Raw genomic sequence first — 21029 nt, 5'->3', positions numbered from 1 at the left:
GTTCGATCTCAAGCTTCAGTTTTTCAATTTTCAACTCTGTCTCCTTTTGTAGACCGTTCTGTGTAGCCAGAGTAGCTTGCAACACGTTGAAATGCAAATTCATGAGGTCTTGCTGAGTCTTGTTGGTCCTTACACCATCTTTAATTAACTGTTTCGCCTGTGATTTTCTCGAGCCTGAAAAATATTCAGTGCATGATGTTTTTTAATTTGCCTAAATTATACCAGTCTACATCAGTTAAATCAGATTTTGATCATCGTTCATGTCTCAGTGCTGATGATATACTCTAGTTTCACCAATCTAAGACAATTTCATTCGTTAATTACTATGACACTGACTCTAAGGTCAAGTGGTACAATGTCATGACCATTGGACAACTTTGTGTCCCCCACCCATTTTCTATCCAAATTCAAGAAGAAAAATGTCATCAAATCTCAGGTTTCATTAATCTGAAATGGTCTTAGATTGGTGAAAGTAGAGTAGGCCTATTTAAAAGGATTCAGTCTTGTTTATACATGTATGTAGGGTACTGGTATTATAAATACAATGCTGATTTTTGTGTTCATTATGAAGATCAACCGTTTCAATACATCAGCAGGATAAAACCTAATTAAAGGATTCTGCTAGGTAATAATTGGCACACGTTTAATACCCACCGGTGGATTTGCAAAGACTACTTGGTTTCTACATTTTGGCAGCAGATTGGGCAGGTTTAGACAGTTCTGTACCAATTACAGCTGAAATAATAACGTAACTATGGTCAGCAACAGAGATACACATACAGTGGAACTATCTCTTAGCGGACACCTTCCTGTTGAGGACACCCTCTCTAAAAGGACACTGGTTTTGTTCCTAGTTTGTTCGTTTCCATTTAATCTGACCACTCCAATCAGGACACCTCTCTTTTAAGGACAGCACTTGCCAGTCTCAAGCGTGTCCTTCATGGAGAGGTTCTTTTGTTTATCTCTAAAAGTGCAAGGTGTTAAATTTTTTTGGGGGGTATGCATTATAATGATTATTCCGTTGTGAGTAGAGTGAGGCTGTTGTTTTCATATCATTTTACATCACTCACCAGTGTCCTTAGAAAGAGTGGTGCTCAGCGGTTGCTTTCCCAATGCTGCAGGAGACTTTAATTGGTCATTGCCACTGGTGAATGATAGCACACCTGCTCCCCCTTCCCTTGCACTTTGACAGTCATCTGAAAGATGGAAAAAAGAACAGGTCAAATATTTCATTATGAAACACCTCAAGAATTGAAAATTGAGATCATTTGTGGTTGACTCAATGAATGCTTCATTGCAAAGTGGCATAAAGGGATTTTGGTTTTTTAGTATACTAGATTTGTACTCGAATTAAATATTGTAAATTCATTTCAACTGACTAAATAATTGATACTCACAAACAAAATTGCAAAAACAAGTGCACATAACAATGAAGTCTGAGATACTAGTAGTACATCACATACATACCCTGGTTCAGAAACCTCTCACGCAAAGGCACTCGGAATTTGGGAGTTTTGGGCAGAGTAGAAATCGCATTATTTACAGTGCCATCTGAAATAACAGTAATTAATGTTCAACTAATGTTTAAAGAGTGTTAATAAGTCTTATACAATATTTATCCTATACAATATTTTATTTCAAGCACAGGTTGATGCTTGATTGCCTTTTTGCACATTGGTAGTTCTATTAGTATTATGCATGATCACATTATTTGAATGACATTTTAAAGTAATCTTCTTCTGCAGCTCATATGAAATTTATTCAAAACAGTCATAATTGCATTTAAACTGCACTCTTGCAATAACAGTAACAGTAACACTGCATGATCGAGTCCACAAAAATGCCTATTTTTACAACGTGATTTTGCTGAGCAGGAGAAGAACACTTTAACTCATTGCCTATTTGCCCCCGTATTTGCTATGCACTTTACTCACCACTGATTTTGGACACCGTGCCGGTTGGAATGGGTCTCTTCCCCAACTGAGCGCAGCTGGACACTCGTTGATTGACACTCTGACTGTTTTCTGAAATAAGGGCAAAAGAAAATGGTCAACAAATGAAACTCCTGAAGCATTAAAAATGAAATGAGCATGGAGCCCAATGAAATCAAGCAAAAACTCTTGTTTAGCTGAATCACTTACTGGAGGGATCAGCCATCTCTGATTTTAGTACTCTAATATCATAGGATAAACCTCATCATCTAGTGTACATAAAACTGCACTTTGATCAGTATGATTGAGTATCTCCCTACATTGTGCCTACCATACCATCCCACCCAGCTGTGTTCCTATTGTAAACTACATACCCTTGTAATCACATTTAGTGAATACTGGTTCTACCACAGGCACTTGGAAGGTAGTTAGTATTCTTTCAGTGGTGAGAGGTTGATGTCCTTCAGCTGAATAATATAGTATAATAATATAATATAGTGCATAGTTTGAGAAGTACAGTATGGTATTAAACATTGATTTAATTTTGCTGGGCAAATTAAATGTACATAAATGAAATAGTTTTTGTGCCTGCATCAAGGAAAGCTCAGCTCTCCATACGACATAATTTGGATCACTTGATTTTTATTACCAGTGAGTATGGAAAATTCTATCACACAGAAGCAATTTACTTGTGACATTCTGTAGATACCACAGTTATTATTATTATTACATAGATATGTTGTTCTACTCTAATCATTCTTTTTGTTATCATTTCTGCTGTGTGAGGCACAAATGTCCATGTCCGGTAAAGAAAATGTTTTCTTTTGATGCACTCTGCATAGAAGTTGTCTATTTTGACTAAAAAGGCTCCCCATATTAAACCTTGACCATGCTCAGTAGTGCTCAACAGGTCAGTTTTGTCACTTGGTCTGAAATGTGTAAAATATGCGGATTTTCATCAAGTTTAGAAAGGAACTAGGTAATTTGCTTCTATCAAATTAGTGCAACTTGTTTATCATTCTGATAAGATTACTTAGAAACCATTTTCAAGCTCAGATTATAACAGATTAGTAAGAAAAAATGCGTTTTATTTGGAGAAAATCAGCAGAGACAAGACCACAATTGATTTCTTAAGCCTTTTAGCAGTTAAATTGTCAATGTTTGACCGCGACGCATCAAATACTGCGTGGGGTTGTGAATCTGAAATTTTGATATGATATTCCGGACAGTCGGGCAAGTAAATGGTGAAAAATAAACTCTCAGCTGACTGCGGAAATTTTTTGATAATCGACAAATTAGACAGACATTGATATTTCCACTCTTTTCAGCCAACTACCAAATTAGAAAAATTCGAAATTAATTTTTTCATCAAATAATTTCTTTATATCTGTAGACTTGCCACAACAAATATTTTTTCAATACATGTACCTCTCAAAATATGTACTTGAGAGTTAAAAACATGCACTCGTCTAATTGATAGGCCTCGACCCTCCAACCTTTGAATATTCATTAGTGGTCTTGTCTCAGCATGGTGTGAAATGCTGGAGCCTGCCATGTTGGTTTTATTTCTTGGTAGGCTTCCAGAAAAAAAAATTCTGCCATCCAAATGTCAAACAGACGATATGCCAGAGACAGATCTTGCCAACATTTTGGGGGGGGGGGGGGGGGGGGGGGGTAAAGTGTTCTTACCAAATGATGAAACTAAGTCATCGTATTTTAAAACCTTGGCAAGTACAGTGATTTATCTCCTCTTGTACTGCACTGTATAGACTGCAGTGCAGTGCCAGTGGCTGCTCCAGTCTAGCAGACGACAAAAATTAGGCCTACAATACAATATGTTGATAAAGGGCTCGGAAAAAGTGTTCTTACTAATTGATATAAATGCTCCCAAATCAAAAGTTTCCTGGGATTCATCCACAAAGGTGTCAACTTCAACTAGACTGTGGGGGATGCCCCGGATGGCATCATCATCATCATCCTTGCCTGCACTGGTGATGGCATTCTCGAACCCGCCACCAACCCCCTGAAAGCTGGCATCCTTATTTTGCCATCCAAATTTACTGATGATCAGCTCTAGAACAGGATCAATGAAGAGCCGTCCTCCCCCTCCGGTTCCGGACTGGTGCCTCATCTGCTTTGAGTAGGCCTCTTGCATCGCTGAGCATTGTGTTCCATTTTTCACGACATGCTTTGGGGCTTCTTGCACAAACACCCATTGCAGAGATGGTAGCTGCAATCTCGACCCACTTTGCATCTTTAATCCTCTTTGTTACGTCCTGGTTGAACCTGGCGCGAAGCAGGCCAATCTCACCGAGCACTAATTCAGCAATGAGTAGAAAAGTTCGGTCCCCTTGTCTTTCGGTCTTTTTTGATGTTTTGCACTTGAGCAAGAATTTGTGCTGGACTGATAGAAGCCATCTTGGATTTGCAGTGATCCCAATGAATTGTGGGTGATTACCTATACCTACCATGGCAACTAACATCAGTGAACCAAGATGCAATATTTGCTAACATTAGCGTTAGTTTACCCTAACGTTGTTTTGAACGACCCAAATTTAACATCAAGTTAGCTAACGCCAAGTTAAGGAATTTAACGTTGATATTTAACTTAACATCAATGAAATTTGACTTCTTTTGAACAACCGGGCCCTGATCTTAATCCCAGCTCGGTGTTATATATGGAAGATTTGAAGTGCATTTTGTATTACCAATTAAATTAACAACGAGTGGATTTCAAAGTTGGTGTTGGTGTTAAAAAAAAAATCATGTTTGTACCATTTCAAGAAGTAGTTGCTGGTATTTTGAACGCTGATGGGAATGATGATGGACGTGAAAGAAGACGAACAAATTTATATGGATCGGAAGCGGTTACAATAGGGAAACAACAGTAACAACGACAACAACATGCATGTTTGATTTTTCCAAGGTTTTATCTCTGTCCATTTTGGTGTTAGTTTTACCTGCAGAATAAAACCTCTTCTTAGTTTCAGCCCAGGTTTTAGGTGTTAAGACAAAAACAGGTGTTGGTGTTAAACTAAAACCTCGAATTGGTCTTATCGAGACATAGGTTTTTAGGGGTAGAAATTAAGAGCAAAACTGACACTAACACCCAACACTAAAACCAAAACCAACTTTGAAATCACCCAATGTAGGCTTCGGTTTGGTTTTAGGATCACAACAGAAATTATAAACTACTTCTTTATTTATTCCTCGTAAAGCCTAAAATATAACCACTGCCAATATCACTCCCTCTAATTCGTGCCACAAATGTACAGTTTGTTTGGTTTGCAGGCATGATAATATTTGATACATGGTTTTAACCAAGACCTCACAATGATAACAAAGGAAGCTGGATGTGTTATAGACTTAGAGCCCAAATAGTAACATATTTGTGTTTGTGCATGTTGTATGGTGTAATCATGACTTGCGTAATATACCACATCACGTTGTTGAGAGGTTTACAGTGATATGAAGAAAATCGGGAATGTGCTGCAATAATTGTAAATAAATGCAATGTACATCTATTTAAATATATTTCGTCTACACCCTGGAAAATCAATTTTCTAACTTGCCAAGAATATCACAGCTCTAAAAGCTTTGAAAGGAGTAAGGTTTTCCATATTGTTGGAAACCTTCCAATATCATGTTTGTTCACCTTGAAATAAGGTTCTGCAGATAGGATTTGCATTGCCTAGCTGTATGTACAATTAATATGCCAAACGTGGATAATTACGTGACTAAATGTCACTTATAAAGGAAAATGCACATTCAATGTGTACAAATTGCAGAAATTGCATCGCCAGATTTTGTACTGGATCTACGGATTAGTAATTTACCTCAAAATCCAATGCAAATGATATAATATTGACCTTGTTACCATAATGGACTCAAAGGTGGGTTTACAATGTGAGCATTATTTCTGTCTCTTGAGACATAGTTTCAGTTGTGGATTCATGATTTCAGTTGTGTTTTTTTGTAGATTAAGTCAATATGGGCATACATATTTTAATCCCTGGTATGAGAATGTTTGTTTTTGTATCAATATCGGGTTGTGGAGAAAATGGTGTTTTGTAGGGTATTTACAGTGTAAGGTGTTAATCAATAGTCAAATTATGGAAATTGCCATTGAAATTCTGATTAGAAGTAATTTTTAAAAGTGTAACGCTACGAGGAAAAGAAGAAGTTTTATGTCAAGTTTTCAGGAGGGGGGGGGTTGACGACAATGTATTGCCACCGCTTGGGGAGTGTCATAATCGTAAATAGTGACATTCATTTACGACAAGTCTTTCCTTTCCGAATGACAGACATTCAATATTTCAAGTTAACCATTGAACTCATGGGCCATTTTGGGAGGAGCGAAATCTTTTGGGAAAAATTTCGGGACAAAAGATGAGGTATCTCAATGGTTGCTAAAACAAGGGCTTTAACGTTTTTGCACCTGACTATACTTCATTTCCAAGGTCAATAATTGTGGTGCAAATTCCTTCATTACTGACATCATATGACCTAAGCATAATTACCACTATTATTGATGAATAACTTTAGACATATCATAAAAGTCATCATAGCTATGATAATTGGGTTTTTGTTCTTTGTTTCAAAACAGGTCTCATCAGGGAGTGGCCAGGTGTGCCAAAAAAAGACCCACTGGGAAAAAAGTTTTTTAAAATAATGCTATAGTAATGCTATACAGTTCAAAGCTTTATTCTATCTAAAGCAGGATAGATCACTACAAGAAAGTTTACTTCATGAGGCTGCCTCTTGAAAAGTTTTTTCAAACTTGCTATACATGTACATGTTTCCCGAAATTGGTGGCTTGCATTGGAACTAACTTTTTCCCCTTGTCCGTCATCAAAGGCATTCAAGTGTGTTGGTCAACCATGACTATCTCCTTTGTCCCTACACCATAAGGCCTAGTTTCCCCTTATGATATCACTATTTCGGACACTCAGCGCCCCATTTCTGGAAAGGTGTATATGGACCCCTATTGGGCATCTCCTCGTATTGATGAAACTTTAGATTAGTGTTACATTCTTTTCAGCGGCTTGTGGTATTGGACTCGATGACTCGACGACGCGATGGCTGGATGACGCGATCGTTGCTATGGATTTTGCTAAAATACGGAATCCCATGATCCTGGTCTCCGGGCTACCGCTCCAATAGCAGAGGTTTTAGCTCGGCCTTCCCATACCCAGCTACGGTATGTGGAAGGGTGTGCCCCCCCCCCCCCCCAGCCATGGCCACTGAAGATTGGTCCCCGTGGTTGATTTTGATATTTAAAGGACTCGCGGAAGTTTCATAGCATGCAAAATGACCCGAGATTTAATTGACACACAAGCTTCTAGTGGCCAATGTCAGATGTCATGTGGTAGTCTGTCAACAATCGGAATTTCGCACATGTGCAGTTTTTGAGACTCAGTCACTCAGTCCCTCTTCCGTCCCTTGACATCTGCCCCCCCCCCCCAAGACATCAGCCCCTATAGGACATTTAATAATGCCCCCTAGGGCATATCCCCAGATATGGACATGTCCTGGTTGGAGATGCCCTAAGGGGAAAGATGTCATACGAGGATTTATAATTCCCAAACTAAACTGACACTTAAAATAATTCTCGGAGTTCGACTGCCGTGCTGAACGGATATCCAGAGCCAACCTTGTCTCCAGGAACTTGCGTGTCATTTTAACATTGGAATTTCTGCTTGTTAAGAACCTAGGTAGGAGGTTGATCTGAACCAGCTATATTTAGGTGTATTTAGCTGTACCAGTGGCTTGCATAGCAACATGGCGCATGGTTTTATCAAAAATGCGAACTTGTGGGAAACGAAAAATGGTCGGATTAGATACGGTGAAAACAGCTGGAAAGGGGTTGGTAATGATCAGTTTTTTTAATTTTCCTCCACTTATGATTTTATGTATAAATTACAGTCCAAGCAGTGATATTCTTTAAAAAAATTCCAACTTGATCGCGTCATCGAGTCATCGCGTCGTCGAGTCATCGAGTCGAATACCACAAGCCCTTTTCAGCGATAAAGTCCCACATGGTACTGGTGACTAGTGGCAATCTGTAGGCTGTTCTATAAACACAGCATGTGGTATCTGACCTGACCTGATTGGCTGTTTATTGCTTATGAGTATCTGACATGCTAGCCTGTGATGTCACTCCCGCCAAATGTCCTCATGGCTACAGTAGTTATTGAGTGGTTTTGCACTTGAGCAGTGTGGTTTGTTCAGTAAACTCAACAGCTCTTGAATAGCCTTGATGTTGTAATCCAGTCTGTCTAACAAGAGCCAAGCTAATTCTTGGTTTCTTGTCCCAACCATATTCATGAAAAAAATAATCCATTACGATACATTTAACATGATATTTCAAGAAATATTCCAGGGGTCAGTTGGCAGGGTTCTTTATTAGTGTAATTTATTCTCTTCCTGTTTTGTCACCAGGGCATTTTCATCATGAGATATGGGAACAACCATTATTGACTCAGAGGGGTAAGGTAGCAACCAGGGTTAGCAGTTGCCACATACGCAAATATGAGAAATTTAACTAAAATAAAAATAATTTACCCCCAGCTTTGACAGACCCATGGTCAGTAAATCTAAGAATTGGGTTTCAGGTTCAAATAGATGTACACTACCGTTAGTAGGAGTAGGAAAACCTGTAGTTTCCCATTGTTTTGACTGTTCTTATGATGTCCTTTTGGAAGAAAATCTAACAATATTTGAGTGTGGTAAGCTCAAAATAATTTGGTGAAATTTGCTGGTACATTGTAGGACTCCTTATCCTTCGGCATGTCTTATTGCATGGACAGGTGTGAGAAAGATGACTTGTAATTATTAGCCATATGCTCAGTGTTTACATTGCAGTGAAATGAAGCTACTCGCTAATCAGATTCAAAGGCTGGAAATTCAACTTCACAGTTGGTTCCAGTGACACATAAAGACGTTCTGTAATCTCATTACAGAGATATTTCCTAAAAGTGATTTTCATACTTTGGCTCTCTATGATATTCATCAGTTCAAATGACGAATTTCAATCAAATTTGATAGATTATGCTGAAGAATTTTTTAAAACATTGTGCAAAGTCCAGGAGCTCTTAGCAGGATGGTCACAGGCAGACATTTGAATGTTACCATCTCCTCCCACCCTATTTATACTCCAGGTGCCCCTTTAAGTACCACAAAAGTTATACTATCCTATATGGGGTCATATCCCTTAGGAAAAATGTGTCTCAATTTCACCATGGTAAACTGATAGCACTTCAGCAGTTTGGGTCATATCACTCACTATTTCATCTTTGACTTAATGTCATTGATTAAGCTGGTCAAGATAGAATTATATAGAGTTAAAAAGTTTGGCCTGGACTTAATTTCCTTTCTCACAGAGGTCAAATTGCATGTAATCATAACGTAAACAATATTCCTGTTACTGATACTGTTAACCACTGAAATCTAGGAAAGGGGACATTCTGCTGTGATTTTTCTGAATTGTCTGTGAAAATCTGAAACACCCGTATTTATCTGTGATTTTCAGGAAACCATCAAAAATTTGATGAGCTCCACTACACAGGGCCATCAGATCAACAAAGGAACTGCTAATGAGGCATAAACATGGTTATACTCTTGAGCACCAGTGGGTGTGTCATCCTAGAATGCGCTCAATTAGATTTTAGGAAAATTCAACGGGGCGAACGAAGGGGTGTATTTGGCATGACACTAGGCCTTTGCCATAGAATACACACACATTTTTTAAATATAGCATAATTGATTTAACTATGTATTTTTACGGGTGATATAATTGTCTTTTGTGGAGACTTTTCCGAGTTAGTGAACAATCCCACGCATGGAAAATCTTGTTCAAATTCTTTTTGCTAGGATTGCATGAAATGTAGCAGCAGTTTGTTACAAAAAACAGTTGAGCAGCGTGGTAAGGGATATTTTTTTCATAATTCTTTCCCATGCTTACAGGGGGAGGGGGCTTGAGGCCAGTGTGTACTGGGTGAGGACAGGATGAGGGGGTTACGAAGAACATACTTTCTGGATGGTCCCTTATGACTCATCACCAGTGTTACCAGAGATAAACACATGGTCCCTAGCAATTTCATCCCATCATTCAGGTCATTCAGAACAGCATAATTTGTAATTTACCTGCAGAAAGTACCTGCACACTTTCAGGATTTTTGGCAAACCTCCGTAAAATCTTTCCCCTAACCTACTAGAAATTATCATCTGAAACAGAAAGCTACCGTTGTACTCCTGAGACCGTTCCAGTTCAATGGGTTGTTTGTATATGGCGGCACATGCAATGTGATAGGGTTATGAGAAAATTCAGGGCTAGGAAGGACTGGGTGCAGGTGGTGAAACGGTGGAAATACATTTCGCTGAAAATTGCCGCACCACAGATTCCACTGATTTCAATCATCCTTGTCCCCACTCATACCCATATCAATACCATCATATCTTGGTGATTAAACAACTAAAAACATAATTGAGCAGCATTAATTAACTGGCGCCTTAACTGGGTATTATCATAAATATCAACAAAGGTAACATTCTCTACCTATTTTCGAGGGCAGAACAATTAACGATCAGACTATAGTAATGTGGGGGAAACCCTAGATTATTTAATCTTACTTTTGAACTACACGAAGGCAAGAATACCCAAACTAAAACAAATACGATCTAAAACTTGCCTTAATTGCGAAATCTCAATAGAAATCGCGCAACCCAGTGTTCGGACTGGCATTGGTTCTGATGTCTTCAGAGCATGACCAATTTTGTTAGAACCATTTTCTAAGAAGGTTATTTGTAGCCACATAGGCAGAATGGACAAACTGTTTGAACTTGTTAAGTCATTGATTTGATTACATTTTCATGGTCTCTCTTCATTAGCTCACCTGTCAGGTGAGCCAATACGATACCGCGGCGTCTGGCGTCCGTCGTCGTCCGTCGTCGTCGTCGTCGTCCGTCGTTAACTTTTGACAAAATCGTGGCACGTTTCTTAACCGCTTGACCCAGAAAGTTCATACTTGGTGTGTGGGTACCCCTAGGCAAGACCTTCCTTCAGAATGAAAATCAGCGCAATTTGACTGCTGGTCTGCCATATTGGGGGTGCTCTTTGAAAACCTATTTTTGTCATTTTGAAGCTTATGGTTAAAGCTAGAGCGATGAAAATTTTATGGTGGGTGTATCTAATAAAGGTGCATCACATATCACACGGGATTTGATTTGACCTTCATTTCAAGGTCACAGAGGTCGAACTCTAAAATGTCTTTGATCATGGCACGTTTTTTTGCTATTGGTCATAGACTCTCTAAATTTGATATGTAGACACCTATTGGGCATCTCTACATGTTGACACAGATTAAGGTCAGTGTGACCTACTATTCAGGTATAAGTAGGTCAAGGTTAAAAAAGCCCATTTTCTTTATTCCAGCAGATTGAAGTTTGAAATGAAGTTTTAGAGGTCGGCCTGATATAGAGGTTTCGATATTAAATAGATTAGTTTCGTTTCATATCACTAGGTGGCGGTATTGTGCAAAAATGTCAGTTGGCACATTGCCAGCAGTTATGAATTTCGCGGTTCGAGGCAATCCGTCGGGGTATCCCAGATGCGCAGTGTTGTACTGCGCCACTAGATCTGCATACTACATTGAAGTATGGAAGACAGCCATTTTATTAATTTGAAGCGAGACGAAGAAGGAATTAAATAACCTTGAATCAATGCTAAAACTTAATCATCCGCTCTTCGGATGAGGTCGTATGTGTTGATTACATTCTTGTGATTGGTTTGAGATTATTAGTTTGTCCTCATTGCCGGTTGTTTTAGAAAATTTTGACTGTGATTGGAAGGTAAAATGAGAAACTTGTCACACTGTTCTTCGGCTTGGAATGGGGATAGTCAATGCAGAGCCAGTTGGTACAAGCTGCCTTGCGAATCGGGGTGGCGTAATAATACTGTGAAAGAACAATAAAATGATGAATTGTAGCAGTGTGTGTCAGAAATTATGTGATTTCCATTGCATTTGACGATCCCAAAGTTTCGAGAGTATGGCAAAATGGCGGCTGCCGTGAATCATTGGAGATTAGCGTCAAGCCGGAACCTTTCGTTACAATGTGGGCTTTTAAACACAAGTTAATGGTTTATTATCACCCAGACGCTACTCATTAGGTAAACCTCTACTAAAAACACTTGCTTTAATTTTTGTAAACATGTCACGAGTGCTTAAAAAAGAACCATTTTTGTGATCGTTTTTCGTCGCTGTAGAAATGTACACTGTCAGAGTCAGTCAGTGTGTCAACAGTGATGATAAGTAAATGTCACTGACTGCCCTTTTGGGTCGCTGTGCAAAAACTATTGGGCCAATTTTTTCAAGGTTCGGTTTTTCTTGAATCTAATTTCGGGACCCAACACAATTTCCAGGTTAGAGATTTGCAAATTATAAAGAAAAAAATTGTCAACTTTGGAGCTCTTTGGGCTGGCCATTTTGGGGGAATCTGGAGGGCCCGATTTTTTTTGATGGATAGTACTAAATGAAACTTGGCAGCTTTAAAGATACACACAAAAAAAATTAACCTGAACATTTCAGCAAAATGCATCCAGAAATAAGCAGTACAGAGGAGAAAATGTCAAAATCAATACACTACGTCAGTGTACACCAATACATACAAAAAAATTATTTCGTAACCATGGTTACTGAAATATGAAAATCCTCTTGGGTCCCGAAATTAGATTCAAGAAAAACCAAACTTTGAAGAAATCGGCCCAGTAGTTTTTGCGCAGCGGCCCAAAAGGGCAGTGACATTTACTTATGAATCCGACTATAGGGCTGTCTTGTAACTATGTTATTGTCTCAAAAATGAATACAAACTGCTACCTAGTTACTCAGTACATCATATTCTATACTGTGCATTCCTTGCTTCAATTGTTCTTGTATCATATTTTTCAACATTTCTCTCTAATCGCAAGCCGAGGATAAATACTCCTTTCAAGATAGCGTAATCACACGCAATTCCACAGGTACATCCCATTCATTTGAAATTTCGGCCAATGACAGCAGGTTTTACAAAATGTAAATGCGCTGTTTATTTTCAATAGTCACTGAATAGCTAAGACACATGTAAACCCGTCTTAATTGGCCAGAAAACATCTCTCAGCTTCTCCCACAAATAACGATTCACTTATTCCAACGTCAGTAACATGTGCACGCGGAAAACAATACGACTAACTCCACTTTTTCAAGACAAACCACACCATCCCACAACTATAGCATGATTAACCCCTAACAATGACAAGTTCTTCCTCATACTCTCCCTTTCTTATCGACAGGTGAGCACAATGGTCCTGGCCAATTCATAAATTACATTGTATATTAAATTGTATAATTCAGATGCGATTTCTAAAACACAAACCTTCGAAGTTTGCATCCAGCTGCATTGAGAGCATTAAGATCATATTGTCCACTTAAGTGGACAATGTTATGTAAATCTGGACAAGACTTAAATGCCTTGTCCAGATTTGTTGATCAAAACGGCCATGTTCAGTAACAACACCGCTTTTTTACTGGCATATTGAGTGTTGTTTATTGGAGGTTTTGGTTTGCATGGTTTGTACATGTACAGTCCTACCAGAAAGTAAATGTCCACAGTTTTTTTGATATCACTGAGAGGGAATAAGATAACTGAATGCGGTTTTTTGCAGATAATGGTATATCTAGTTGGTCATGTGTCTGTTGGGCCCAGCTAATCCTGTCTCTTCATTATGTAACAGGCAATTTTTAAAATGTCCAAAAAGTCACTTTTTTATTTTATGTTATTTCCGTTCTTTTTCATAATGTATGGGTGAACTATGATGCAACAAATACTTTTTTCCTTTAATTACTAGAAAATTCCAGCTTAATTCTTTTATTTTGAAGATTAGTTTTAGCTCGCTACAGGTGATTGTTTTTTTCAGACAGCTGGTGACCTTTGAGAACAACCCTCATGGTCAGCAGTGCAGTCAGTCAGCTAGAGTCGGATTTGGGGTCTTTATCAAAGGTTATTGAAGAGATTTAAAAAATAACATAAAAATCCTAAGCAGAAATGTGCATTTATCATGACTATCGAACACATTCTATGGAATTGCAAGTGCCAAAAAGCGATGGTCATAAAGCACAATTCATGGGCTCATGTGAATATTTGAACAGGCAAATGCAATTTTGGACCTTTATTGAAATGTTTGTAACATAATGAAGGGATGGAATTAGGTGAATCCAAATACAACAGATATATGTGACACGCCATGGCAAAATTAGTTGCATGACAGATTGAGACGGACTGGTTGTTCATTGTCTGTCTTTTGTGAAATTTGAGTATATCAATTTCTTCTATTATGTCCAGGCGTCATTTTAGGTTCATCTTCTGTGTATGACATGCGATTCATTTTGCCGTGGTGGGTCACATATGACTAACTAAATATACTGTACTCTGCTGAAAACCACATTCGAATATCTTATTTCATCTCCGTAATATTGAAAAATAACGGTGGACACTTACTTTCTGGTAGGACTGTACATGTACAAACAAAATTAAGCACACACTATTTTCATACCTGCTGCTCATTTTTAAAAATTACTTCTAGTAGAAATTATAATGGCGTTTCCCATTATCGGAATAAAACCCTGCATAATAGTTGACTCACAACAACTGCAACGCTATATTCACAGGGGTCAATGTACCTCCTACTTCCGGTGCTCTTATTAACCTCTGGAAACACCTTAAAAGCCTTGTGATTTGTTAATCTCAGTGACATTAATTTCGATGACGTCACTCGATATTCCATGTCATTTGATCATAAGCATACAATAATAAGCATGATAACTTAAATTTTGTATCTGGATATCTTATGAACATAAACCCAAGCCTCCTTCTGGTAAAATTCGTGATGTTGGTCATCACTACCGTTATTCAAAATATTAATTTTCCCATTGCGGGAAATAAACAATAAATTGCATTAAAAGCCTATGCGGTACATAAAATTATTTAAATATGTAATTGAATTTCCTGTTGCTGTAAATTTTTAGCATTGCCGTTGACGTGTAGATAGATATATTCTAAAACCTCGAATACAAGGTCAGAGGCTTTGCCCTCTTTCATTACAATGAAGGATGGATTCTACAACCTCGAATACGCGGTCCGAGGCTTCGCCCCCATTCATTACAATGGAGGAGGGATTGTCAGCCGATGGGCCTACTATGACCAGTGATGTTGATTTCGTTTTACTGCCAATGTCAGCCAAGATCATAGCGTGATTATAACATATGTGACTCCATTGGCCCATGCCATAGATAAAAGAATAATAACTGACTTATTGGCCCATCCCCATTCAAAACCATTGTAATGAATAGGGGGGAGCCTCAGACCTCGTATTCGAGGTTTTAGAGTATATACAAATACTATAAGTACCAAGTTTCAGGAATTTATTATACATAATAACTGCACCACAGCAGTCATCTAGATACAGGAGTGATACTTGTCTTAGTTGTTCATAGTTACTGGTGGTCCGGGAATATAAAAGTGAAATGCCGTAGTGCAGTTATTATGCATAACATGCCTGAAATGAGGCAATGAGAAGGAATATGACGTATGGGTGTTTCCATGGGCTATAGTGCAGCTATCATGAATTGCTTAACATGGTAGACCCTAAATGCGGAGTTTGTCAAACATTTTCCTGCTTAAATACAGTTATTTCAATGTATGATATATGCTATATTAATCGACATTATTTGATATTGTGCTGGATTGTTGTTGGGCGTTCGCCTTTGCACCTTTGCTGGGCTATGAATAAAATAACTTGCAGAAAGTTTTCGAGTAGTCCTTAGGATTTTGTTTTGTGGTGTCCCCTCTATCCTGAGGAAATCAAGGGTTAAAAATCGCTTCTCTGTCCCTCAACACAAACCCCGGGACATTCGCCCTCATTTGGTGAAGTACAGTGAAGAACATTAACCCCTGATTTCCTAAGAATGTGCCCATCCGGAAGATGAAAGTACCAGTACGGAGACCCAGTGAAAGATGGAACACAAGACACCCAGACGGAGGAATCACTGGCCCAGGCTTTATGTGTGTACATGATTCAAGATAGCTTAGAACTGACCTGCACGATGCCCTCGGATATGATAGGCCTGTGTCAAGTCAGCCCCAAACTCTCCAGCCCCAATTAAACCATCACAAGATTCCAGCACCACTTTTACTCGGGTATTGACTCGGGTCTGGTCTATCTAAAATGTGGAATGTTCAAAAATAGTCAAGCCAGCCCCAAGTTCCAGCCACAATTAGGGCTCGAAATGTCGATATAACATGAACGTAAAATAGATAGATTTAGACGGTTAAATATGATTCAACAATAACTTAACGTTAAATAGAGAGGTTTATTTGGCTAGTATTAACAAAAACGTAAACCATAACATATAGAGGGACCCAATTGAACAAAACTTGCAATTTAAATAGGGAGGCTAGCTTGATTCGAGGAAAGTCTTATATAGAGAGGTTGAGATGATCAACGTTGCCGACTACGTAGACGCAAATGAGGACTCGAAATATCGAGAAAAAAACACGAACGTAAAACTAAGAGGTTTAGATGGTTAAATATGATGCAACAATAACTTAACGTTAAATAGAGAGGTTTATTTGGCTCGAATTAACAAAAACGTGAAGCCAAACGAATATATAGAGGGATCGAATTATACAAAACCTGAAATTTAAATAGTAAGGTGCAGAGGGTTCGAACTCAAATAACTTGAACATAAAATAGAGAGGTTTCGCTGTTGGAGGTTGTCTAAAACGTAAATAAATACAATTTTTTTTAATTAACAATATTTCTGCTCATTAATAGCTCCCAATAACATTGGTTGATGCAATATAGTGCAAAACGATCCAAGAGCCCCAGCATAAACTATACGTAAAGATGGGGTTCGAATTAAGAAAACGAAATATTACAAATCGAACGGGGCTGGGAAATATCTGAGGTGTTCCTCGCTGAAACCGGTGTTAATGAGTAACGGGGGGGGGGGGGGGGTCTCATCTACAATATCCAGTAGGTCTCTCTCCCAAGTCAGTGTCAAGTTTTGAGCAATATTATATAAAATGGAAAATAACGCGTGGCGGTAGGCCTGAAATATTACAAATCGAAGGGGGCTGGGAATTATCCGAGGTGTTCCTCGCTGAAACCGGTGTTAATAAGTAGCGGGGGATCCCATCTACAATCTCCAGTAGGTCTCTATCCCAAGTCAGTGTCAAATTTTGAACAATATGGGATCAAATAGAAAATAACGTGTGGGGGTTGACCTGAAATATTACAAATCGTAGGGAGCTGGGAAAAATCCGAGGTGTTCCTCGCTGAAACCGGTGTTAATGGGTAGCGGGGGTCCCTGAAATATATCAAATCGCAGGCCTACGAATTTCAGTAATTGGTAATATTTCAGATTGGTAATATTTCAGGTCAACCCCCACACGTTATTTTCCATTTGATCCCATATTGTTCAAAATTTGACACTGACTTGGGATAGAGACCTACTGGAGATTGTAGATAGCACCCCCGCTACTCAATAACACCGGTTTCAGCGAGGAACAACTCGGATTTTTCCCAGCCCCCTACGATTTGTAATATTTCAGGTCAACCCCCACACGTTTTTTTCCATTTGATCCCAAATTGCTCAAAATTTGACACTGACTTGGGATAGAGACCTACTGGAGATTGTAGATGGCACCCCCGCTACTTATTAACACCGGTTTCAGCGAGGAACACCTCGGATTTTCCTTAGCCCCCTTCGATTTGTAATATTTCAGGCCTACCCCCTAACGTTATTTTCCATTTTTATACAATATTGCTCAAAATTTGACACTGACTTCGGACAGAAACCTACTGGAGATTGTAGATGGGACCCTCCGCTACTCAATTACACCGGTTTAAGCGAGGAACACCTCGGATTTTCCCAGCCCCCTACGATTTGTTATATTTCAGGTCAACCCCCACACGTTATTTTCCATTTGATCCCATATTGATCAAAATTTGACACTGACTTGGGATAAAGACCTACTGGAGATTGTAGATGGTATCCCCCGCTACTCATTAACACCGGTTTCATCGAGGGACACCTCGGATAACTCCCAGCCCCGTTCGATTTGTAATATTTCGTTTTCTTAATTCGAACCCCATTTTTACGTATAGTTTAAGTCCGGGGCTCTTGGGTCGTTTTGCACTATATTTCATCAACCAATGTCATTGGGAGCTATTAATGAGCAGAAATATTGTATTTATTTACGTTTTAGACAACCTTCAACAGCTAAACCCCTCTATTGTATGTTTAAGTTATTCGAATTCGAACCCTCTGCACCTTACTATTTAAATTTCAGGTTTTGTATAATTCGATCCCTCTAAATATTAGTTTCGCTTTACGTTTTTGTTAATTCGAGCCAAATAAACCTCTCTATTCAACGTTAAGTTATTGTTGCATCATATTTAACCATCTAAACCTCTCTGTTTTATGTTCGTGTTTTTTCTCGTTATTTCTAGCCCTCATTTGCGTCGACGTAGTCGGCAACGTTGATCATCTCAACCTCTCTATATAAAACTTTCCACGAATCAAACTAGCCTCCATATTTAAATTGCAAGTTTTGTTTAATTTGGTCCCTCTATATGTTATGGTTTACGTTTTTGTTAATACTAGCCAAATAAACCTCTCTATTTAACGTTAAGTTATTGTTGAATCATATTTAACCGTCTGAACCTATCTATTTTACGTTCACGTTTTGTCGACATTTCCAGCCCTCATTGGGGCTGGAACTTGGGGCTAGCTTGACCATTTTTGAACATTCCACATTTTAGAAAGACCCGACCCGAGTTTATACCCGAGTGAAAGTGGGGCTGGACTCTGGTGATGGTTTAATTGGGGCTGGAAAATTTGGGGCTGACTTGACACAAGCATATGATAGCCGTCCGCAGTGGCGCCTCCCGTTTCACTAGCAGAGCACCTGATGTGGAGCATCGATATGAGCATCAGTTCCCGTGTGTTGCAATAAATGACCCCGTACCTGATTGACAATGATTGAGTTTTTATGCCCTTTCGCGTTGTTGGGAGGCGGATGTTTACTTTGGGTGTGTATAGCAATATTTAGTGGATTAGGGGGAGGGCAGGACTAGATATCCTGTATGGAAAGGAGTAGATATCCTGTATGGAAAATGAATCATCTCGTAAGTACTTGCCAAATTCCGGGGGTCACTCCCAAAAATTTGGCATGCACATCCGCGTTGCTGGCAGTGAGCAGCTTCAATCCACACCCCTTTCAGCGTGGTGAGAAGTAAAATCAGTGTTGCTGTGTTGCAGTTATAATTTGCAAATCAGCCGGGTAGATTTGTTTCAAAATCGGGACTTCCCCGCTTTTCCTAAGGGGCCAATGTGGTGTTTTTAGCCAAGACTATTGCTGCAGAAGGTTGGTTAGCAATTCCATGAGCTTTTGCAGGCAAAGCTGATATGAACGGGGTGTAAATATCTCCCGCTTGGAACACGCTGCTTTCATATAAATAACCACCCTTTGCCGGTTTTCGGGGACACTGATGTGCGTACCTCTTTCTTTGGGAGTGACCTCCCTCCCTGCTCCACTCCAGGTGCCCAATACTCTCCAAACTTGTGTTGGGCATATACATATTCGGTGTCTCATTGATTGCGGTGGACCCTACTAGCGACTGCAACGATTGTATGCCGTCTGAATTAGCTCTGAGGTGGACTATTCATGAGATGATCAGGCGTCCATTGAGGGCTGTTACAAGCCAACGTCACCGAGATTCGTCCAATTATGGACGTTATCTCGTCAGTCATGTCCGTAAACGATCGATTGCAGCATGAACCTTCGCCTTAGCTGAAGCTCTAGGGTCCATGTAGGTTTAAACTAAGGTTTGATGTAGTTCTATATAGTCGTCCAATGAACACTGTCACATTAAACCGGCCACTACAGGCCACTGAATCGAGGGTCGGAGTAAGGGGGCAAAATATTGTAAAGTGTCAATAGAGGGTTAGTGTAGAAGGAGAAGGAATCCACAATGGTAAGAACATTCACACTTTTTATCACTGATTTCATATTCTCCCCCCCCCCCCCCCGACCAACATGACAACACATTGGTTGAGCACAACTCGGGTATATATCGGTAGGATTTATTTCCTAGGATGACGCGGACAGATGCCAGATGGATTAGTGATAGTTTAGTAGTGGTCCTGGTAGAGATAGCAACAAGAAGAAAACTGTGACACGATGGATTTAAATGAAAAAAAATTAAGTCGGGTGACTAGGTTTTAGAAGTGCATAGCTGCATGAGACTTCCGGAAGTAAGACTGGGATTGGATTTCGTTTTTTTTTTGAAAGATAGAGCGAACAAATTGTAGGATATTGCTTTTGAGCATTATTCATGTCGATCTCTCAAGACAATAGCATTTACAAATTGTCCATCATGGAACGTACAATAAACAAAACTACTTCTGAATGGACAATCTATCTATTGTGCCTCAATTAAATGTTAAGGAAAAACAGAGAGGATAAATCGAATAACGTCGATGTCAAAGGTCTACTGATTTTGGAGGGACTATTGCCGATTAATCACTATTTCAAAAAGGCACCAAAATGGACTTCACAGGTTTACGAGATAGGCAACTCATAGGGCTTGCTTTAGAATATTGTCGGATTATAACAATGTACAAGGACAATCATAAGGTTATCGAACAGAAACTTTGGCACAAAGCATATTCAACACAAACTTTTGATGAAGCACACTGTGAGTTGGCTAATCAACATCATAGTTGAGAAAAGAACCGAGAGTATGATTCTGACGTCGGAAAAGGATTCCGATGGAGTAGACCTGGTTTTCTTGTTATCTCTATAAACCCATATCACTGCATTGGAGTATGTAACTGTGGTCACAGTTCGGTTTCATTTGTAAACAGGTCCGCTTTAAGGGATACTGTTTGGTGTCATTTATATGTACAGGGCATCCTTGAAAGGCCACTGTTGTGAACGCCACCTACCCTCGTGCGTTGCTTTGCTGCCATGTTCCAGATGTACAGACATCGTTTTTCA

Source organism: Lineus longissimus, chromosome 1, assembly GCF_910592395.1.
Source record: "Lineus longissimus chromosome 1, tnLinLong1.2, whole genome shotgun sequence".
NCBI classification, from domain to species: domain Eukaryota; kingdom Metazoa; phylum Nemertea; class Pilidiophora; order Heteronemertea; family Lineidae; genus Lineus; species Lineus longissimus.
Note: the sequence above shows the minus strand (reverse complement) of the source record.